The 8,217-nt window shown below is 46.1% G+C and overlaps 1 protein-coding gene across 1 annotated transcript in view; it reads right to left on the bottom strand.

Annotated features, from left to right (window-relative positions):
- The window catches only part of NFIL3 (nuclear factor, interleukin 3 regulated), a 116,891-nt gene extending 112,059 nt beyond the window's left edge, over positions 1 to 4,832 (bottom strand). Inside the window, exons 1-2 of the mRNA XM_011991197.1 lie at positions 4,541 to 4,832; positions 1,231 to 1,421 (exon numbers count right to left, since the gene is read on the bottom strand). The gene's annotated coding sequence lies outside the window, so the exon portion shown is untranslated. The remainder of the gene's footprint in view (positions 1 to 1,230; positions 1,422 to 4,540) is intronic.
- Positions 4,833 to 8,217: the final 3,385 nt, after the last annotated feature.

The following is an 8,217-nucleotide window of genomic DNA, read 5'->3' on the forward strand; positions in this document are numbered from 1 at the left end:
CCATGTTGTTCAGGCTGGTCTCGAACTCTGTGACCTCAGGTGATCTGCCCACCTCAGCCTCCAAAGTGCTGGGATTACAGGTGTGAGCCACTGCACCCAGCCTCCTAACTGAATGTTTTAAAAAGAGACAAATAAGTTGGACTCCAGAGTATGGTGAAAAACTTCTGCACATGTATATAGGTAATGGAACAGAAAGGACTGCATCATCACCCGAAAGGGGCACATGTCGGCTGCAGAGTATGGGTCTATGCAGACAAGACCATTGACTGCCTATCCACATAAGGTTATGAAGCGTGGGCTGCCACAACATCCCTGGCTAGAGGACTTGTTGCCCAGCTTCCAGTTCCTGGTCTCTTCCCTCAACAGTTTGCACCTGTTGAGTTCTCTCCCTGGTTGTGGGTTCCAAAGACCATACAAGGCACCTGCAGAGCCCTTTCCATTGGCTGTGGGTGGAGAAGCTAGGAAACTGCAGTTTCCCCTTCTCACCCGCTCCTTCTGTCCCTCCCGTCCTATGTTTCCTGGCCAGCCTGTGACAGCTTTGTTGGGATATGCTGTAATGTCCAGAGTTGGATCCCGCACCAGCAGAATGAAAATAGAATCTGGGAAACCAGCATAGTACTCACCCTGCTCAAAATCAGAAAGCCTGGAGAGGACAAGGGGACCAGGAAATACTCATGTTTCTTCTGTCCCCAGCAGGAGTCTGGAGTTGCAGGAACTAGGAGAAGTCAGGGTACCAGGAACACACAGTCAGTTGAAATGAGGACACGAGGAACTGGCTTCTCTCTTTCCTGCCCCTCCCTGGAGCCCTGGTGCCGGCTGCTGCATTACTCAGCCATCTGCATGAGGGTTGCCTGGGTGGCGATCTCTGGAATCACAACATTCTGGGGTGACGTTCCCAACTAAAAATAATTCCCAAGCCTGGGCATTTGGCACTGTAATGCAGAGCCAAACAGGCAACTCCTTCAGTCTCTGACCTTGAAATGAGATTCCCCCCAACCCACCCCAGAGCAAGAACGAGCAGCTCTTCAGCTCCTTCAGCCACGGAGCAAACAAGAAGTGGCCTCTGAAAGACCCTAAAACCATCCTAACATAAAAATGCCCCCATTCTCTTTATGTGAGCTGCGTGGCCGGTCAGCCACCTTTCCTGGAAGGTGTGGAGCAGGGAGCAGCTGCCCTCCTCACCAACCTCCCGCTTCTCACCTCATTCAATGCTTACGAGGAGGGACTCACTCAATTTGAATGAATGACAGGAGGGACTTTCAGTCCAGTTGCCTTGCTGTTCAGTCTGGCATGTCACGTGCCAGGTGGTACAGCAGAGGGACTTGGCAGGCTCTGGAAATAGACTGCAGGAGGTTCGTGAGTTCATGTACCGCTACAGACATTAGGATTCAGGACACTTCTCTAGGCCTCAGTTTTCCCAACTGAAAATGAGGATAATGACCACTCGTGAATGAGTTACCACAGATGAAGCACTCAGCACTGAGATTTTTCAGCTATATGAGGGGCCCTTCTTGTTATTCCCTAGTGAAGCATGTTGCCTGCTCCTTTATAAGAAAGTATCATTGAAAAGGTTTTTAAGATGCCTGACTTGAATCACATTCGTGAGATTCTACACGTGCACAGGGCTATCCTCTGCTGCTGGCATCACGATAGGTTGTTCACATTTATTATTTCTACTTTTCATAACAACCCAGCTGGCCGAAAGAGTACCACTACTTTTACGAGTGGTAAGCTGGAACTTAGCTCTGTTTAGGCCCCCCCGTTTTCCTCTACTCTGCTGCCTCTCGCATTCCCCGCCATGCTGAGGGTGTATGGGCGTCCTGGATGTGCGTGATATGTAAGGCACACAGTGCTGGTGAGACGTAGGCATTCCTGGGTAATGGTCTCCAGCGCCTGCTTCACTCCCAAGTGTTCACTGATGCAGCTGGAAACAGGAGAGAGGAAACTCCTCCCAGAGAGGCTACATCATAGTGGACAGAGATGGAAAGTAAACAATTAAATAAGTTAGATACACAGCATGCCAAGCCGTGGTAAGTGCATGGAGAAAATCAACCAGGGAGAGAAACGGGGAGTTCTGCGTGGGCTGGGCTGGAAGAGGGATGATTTGTGAGTTTTAAACAAGATGGCCACTTCTGAATTCTTCTCTGAGGTGACCATAACCTACCGGTGAATTCTAAGCAGTGTATGGGCTGTGAGAGGTGCTGGCTGGTGAATCTGAATTGGGGGCTCTGAGAGGACAAGCAGTTTTGTAGCCATGACCTAGAGCCACACTCTTTCATATGGCTGCCACCAGCCACCTGTGGCTATTTAAAGTTAGATAAAATTAAAATTTCAGTACCTTAGTCATACTCTTCAGTGGCCACATGTACTGGATGGTGCAAGTCTAGAACATTCCGTCCTTGTAGAACATTCTGTGGGACAGCACCATTTTCAAGCAAAGACACGGCATATGTCAGTCCGTGAGTGGGAGGCATGGCACTGTAGTTTTGGGATGTGGTGTAGGTTTGGTGATAATGGGGTCAAGGCGGTGATCTTGGAGGAGGTGGTTACAGTTCCAGGAGGTATGTGAAGCAGCTACCTTTTGCAAAACACTCATAATACAAAAGAGCACACAGATATCCATCTTCAGGCAAAACTTCAATTCAGTCAACCTGACTTAAAAATCACCATACCCTTCCTTCTCCTCAGCTTCATCATCCCCATCACCACATTATCAACATCATCATACATCTGCCACCAACCTCCTTTGATTACTTTTTTTTCCCTGTGATAATGTATAATGCAACAGGATGGGTTTTGCTTGTAAGTATAAAATCAACAGGTTCTCTTAGGTTTAAAAAATCACACAAATGCCCAAACCCCTGTGGCCTTTAGGTAACTCTTTTTTAATTCTTTTTTTTTTTGAGACGGAGTCTTGCTCTGTCACCCAGGCTGGAGTGCAGTGGTGTGATCTCTGCTCACTGCAAGCTTTGCTTCCTGGGTTCATGCCATTCTCCTGCCTCAGCCTCCCAAGTAGCTGGGACTACAGGTGCCCACCACTACGCACAGCTATTTTTTTCTATTTTTTAGTAGAGACGGGGTTTCACCGTGTTAGCCAGGATGGTCTCGATCTCCTGACCTTGTGATTCGCCCTCCTCGGCCTCCCAAAGTGCTGGGATTACAGGCATGAGCCACCGCGCCCGGCCTAGGTAATTCTTTAGGTACTTTTCTCAATAATTGATCGGTAGAATGAATAGAAACTGATAGAAAATAAGTAACTCATGGAACAAATATCAGTTTCATAATAACCCAAGATAGTTCATTAAGAACTAGAAAAAAGACTGTAGCATAATGTTTAAAAGTAAAATATTAGTAAATGTGATGCATGATACTTGGGTGAATCATGTGTCAAAAGAAAAAAGTTAACTGTGAAAAATATTCTTAGGACAAAGAAAAAAGTTTGAATATGGACCAAAGAAGTAGACAATAGTATTGTGAGCTGGACATGGTGGTGTACACCTGTAATCCCAGCACTTTGGGAGGTCAAGGCGGGATTCCTCGAGCCCAGGAGTTTGAAACCAGCCTGGGCAACATGGTGAAACCCCATCTCTACAAAAAATACAAAAGTTAGCTGGGTATGGTGGCATGTGCCTGTAATTCCAGCTACTTGGGAGGTTGTGTTGAGAGTCCAGGGGTTCAAGGCTACATGAGTCATGATCTCACCACTGCACTCCAGTCTGGAGGACAGAGTGATACCTGTATAAAAAAAAAATAATTAGTATTCTACCAATGTTAATTTCCTGAGTGTGATAATTATATGAGATAATTATCTCATTTAATAGGAGAGACATGCTACAGCATTCAAGGGTTCAGTGTCATGATGTTTGTAATTAACTCTGATGGTTCCTCAAAAAAATCACATATATGTGTATATAATACAAATATGGCAAAACAGTAACAATGGTTAAATCTAGGTAAAGGATATGTAGATGTCCATTTGAATATTTTTTGCAAGTTTTCTGTAGATTGAGTATTTAATAAGTTGTAGAAAAACTAAAGGATTTTAAAAAAATGAAGTGATATGAGAAACTCTCTACTGCAGTTACCATGTTTATAGGCTTTTCAGAAGAACTAGTAGATAAATATTGTTTATTTTACATATTTAAATTACCACTGAAAAATTTCTCCCTTTTCAAAACATTGGTCCCAGCTTATTAAAAGGATTATGCTTTGCACTTGAATTTAAAGCCAAATTTCTCCATGCGCTTTTGCATGAAGATTTGTTAATGAAACCTTAACTTTTGGTATAAAACCTTAGCATGCCAGAATCAGACCCTTGGGCATCTCAAGTACAAATTCCTTACACTCTTTGTGTGTTTGGTCATCCCTCTTTGGCGGAGTCAGTTACATTTCAACAGAAGATTTCAAGCAGAAATGTTAGATACGCACACTGAGGGACCTCCAGCAGCCATGTGCCCTGCCTCTGAGGGACACTCTGGGTCACAGAGGACAGGAGAAAGAAACTTGGGTCATGGTGCAAAGGAGAATGAAGGAAACTTACCAGTCATTTTGGATCAGAGAGAGAAAAAAAAAGGAAACCTCTCCCTTCTGTTCATATCAATTAGGACTCTTTGCAATAAGTGACAGAAAAACCCAACACCAGATGAAGCAAGAAAGAGAACTGAATGACTAAACTACCAAACGATCCAGAGGAGGACAGGCAGATTCCATTGCTCAGTGTCACAAGACTTGGTGTTTCTTTTCCTCTCAGCTCTGCCTCTTCCTGTGGGCTCTAACTTCAGGCCCTTCTCTTATGGGAACAAAATGGCTGCCAAGACCCCAGCCCTTATCCTCTCACTGTAAACCAGTGAGGAGGAGCAAAGGGCTGTTTCCCAGAAGTCCCAGGAGATACCTCATTGGGTCTCAAGGTGTCACATGTCCACCCCTGAGCCAATTAGAGTGAGGGAGGAAGTGAGTGTGCTCCTGGATGCCGAAACACGCCCTCGCCTACTCCAAGACCTGGTGCACTGAGGACGGGACCACAGTGGGGCCCCGAATGACTGCTAGCAGAAGTCGGGTGCGTGACTCTGGGTTTCCATTCCTTCCTGGAAATCATTAGATAACTTAATGGAGCATGCAGCTTAGGGTAGAAAAGAGGGTTTTAAGGTGGAAGGAGAGGAAGAAACATCTTACTCTTTTGAAACACTGTGAATCTGCATAAGATAAAATCTTCCTTTCTTTTGCATAGAAATATTTTCTGTTTCTGAGCTTAATGGCACTTGGAATTGGATCGGGAGTGTTGTATCTTTCCCTATACACCATTGGAACAGAAAATTCTCTCACATTTCTGGAGTGGCTCCCCACCCCAAACCCTGCCCTCCTGTACCCTCCAGGAACTCCTGAGGGTGCCTTCTGGCTGGAACAGCAGCTTCCTGGAATGGAAAAGTCTAAGTGTGGAACTCAGGGTTATCTGCCCTCACCATTGTCAGCACCATTGCACGGGGGGCTAAGCATAGGACCACTGCACTAGGGATGTACAAGAGGAGTCCGGGGGTGCCTGAGGCTGGTTTTCCCAGAAGCAGACACCGAGACTAAGATCTGAGTGCAAGGGATATTTTAAGTACTGATGCTGGGAAGCGCTGGGAGGGGCGTGGATGTGAAACAGAGAAGAGAAGCAAGTTGATGCACAGGGTGCTTTACAGGCTTTATCACTGTGGGCAGTAGTGGCACAACCCCACTGGAGGCCTCCAGAAGAAAGTTAGGATACACCTCAGACCCAGGTCCCATGTGTGAGTCAGGCTCCCTGGGCCCTCCAGTGGAGAAGTGCAGCTGCATCTGTGAGAAGCCACTACTGTACAAGGTTCCAGTGGGTGCCACGGCGGGCGATGGGTGCAACTCAGTCATGTCCAGGAGAGGAGCCTCTCGGGCGCTCGTTGGAAGCATCATTCTAGGGATGCTCTTGCCTGAGGAGCCAAAGAAAGAGGTGGTTGTATCCAGGGAAACAGGGCAGACTCTCAGGTCCCCTGGGAGGTGAGAACATCTTCTTTCTCAGGCCCAGATGTCACATAACTCACAAAAAGCCAAATGATGAATTGCAAACTGTAGGAAGGTTGAACACACAGGATTAGCTACTGGGCCCCCCTCACTAGCCGGGGCAGAAGACGGCAGCACCGCCCAGCTTTGCATTTTGAGGAACCCCTGCTCGCATATCGTGGAGGAATCTGAATGACAATCTGAGCAAACCCTGAATATCTTCACTTTCTTGCTGAACAGGGTTACACAGGAGACTTGGAGCAATGAAACAAAAGGGCAACTACAGGTGGAAAGTGAGCTAAGGGTCATGAGTCCTCATGCACTCCAGGCACCAAAGCCAATTTGGTAAAAGAACACTGGGCCCTCAACAGGCAAATGAAGAAGCTGGTCATCTTCAGAGTGGGAACACTAAGGCTCTTACACCAGGACAAGTAGACTGAGTCTGAATCTCACCTCCTGTACTAGCCATACATCTTTGGGCATGTGATTCAACCTCTTTGAGCTTTTAGTTATTCATCAGCGAAGTTGGGATGTGAAATGTAAGTTTGTCTTGAGGGTTAGATGGGATGGCGGATGGGATGTGTAAAGGGCCCCGTTATGGGAACTCAGTGACTGAGAGGCATCTGTGGGGCCAGACCTGCTGTCATTAGGTGTGAATGTCATTACAAGGGCTACAACTGGTAACCTTACATGCTATTTCTATACGAAGGCCAGGGAAAAGAAAGAACAAACACACAAAAAATAGACGCTCACGGGGAGAAACTAAGATCCCCTAGGGAGATAGTTGACTTTGGCAAGCTATTAATATAGTGAAGTTATTAATGCCTGTGAAGTGTGTCCATTTTCTTGGCATGTATTCAGTTTCCTATTCTCTCTGGAGGGATGCTAAGTGGACAGGGTGGGAAAGGGATAGGAAGGCCAAGAAAAAGCTATTATGGGTGACCCTTTCCCACTCACCCAGAAGAGCTTCAGGAACGGTCCAGGCTTGGATCAGCAACCAGCGCAGCAGGTCTTCCATGTGAACCTCTTTGGCTGAAGCCACAGACATCTTGACTTTGTGCTCAAAATAGAGCACTGATTCAGAAGGCGTCTTCACAAGAAACTGAAATGAAACGGCAAATTGTGCTGTCACAAATGACGAAGGAGGGTTTCAAAGGACTGTTTTGGGGGGCACTTCTTTCTCCCCTTTGAAGGCTGAGGTCATTATCTGCACTGTGGGCATGTGGGCTCAGAGCCTGTGTTCCTGTGGCGCTGTGGGTCGGCAGCTTATTCACATGGTGGTGAAGACTCATGACTTGCTGTTCTTGCCCTTCATTGCAAGGCTCTGTGGCTAAAGGGCTTTATTGTTGCTACCGTGTATAGCCTTCTGTCATACGGAAGCTCCGTGCTCTGGAATCATCGATTTCAGGAGACTGTGACAGCGGCAGCATCGTACCCAAAAGCTGAACTTAGAGACAAAAGCAATGGGCCAGTGTCAGTGAGCGTTCTAAAAGATGAACTTTGATTTGATTTAAGTGTGTCCCCTCTGCAACAGCACAATAGACCAAGATACTTCTTACTACATACATCTCTCTGTGGATCTGCATGTGTCAGAGTGGGCCAGAGTAGATGGTCCACCCACCTCAGAACACTCCCAGAGACAAGACAGCCCCAGTCCCTTCCCTGTAGGGGTGGGGAGTCCAACCATTCATTGTCAGAAAGAGCCAAGTACACATATTCAGTTCAAACTCATAGCACATTGAAAAACGTGTTCATTTTGAAATCATTTCAGATGTACAAGAGTTGCAAGAATATTACAAACAACCCCCATAGAGCCTTCACTCAGATTCCTCAGATGTTAGCATTCTACCACTGTCTTATCATTCTCTGTACATACATACTATTTTTTCTGAACCTTTTGAAAGAAAGTTGCAGCCAAAACCTCTGCTCCCAAACAGTTCAGTGTGTAATTCCCAAGAAACAAGGACATTCTTTACATAATACAAGTATTAAAATCAGAAAATCCACATTGAAATAATACTATCTAATCTCCAGGACTTATTCGGATTTCACCAATTGTCCCAGTAAAGTCTATTTTATTTTATTTTATAATTTTATTTTATTTTATTTTGACAGAGTCTTGCTCTGTCGCCCAGGCTGGAGTGCAGTGGCACGATCTTGGCTCACTGCAACCTCTGCCTCCCGGGTTCAAGCAATTCTCCCGCC

Source organism: Mandrillus leucophaeus, unplaced genomic scaffold (genome assembly GCF_000951045.1).
Source record: "Mandrillus leucophaeus isolate KB7577 unplaced genomic scaffold, Mleu.le_1.0 Scaffold391, whole genome shotgun sequence".
Classification (NCBI taxonomy): Eukaryota; Metazoa; Chordata; class Mammalia; order Primates; family Cercopithecidae; genus Mandrillus; species Mandrillus leucophaeus.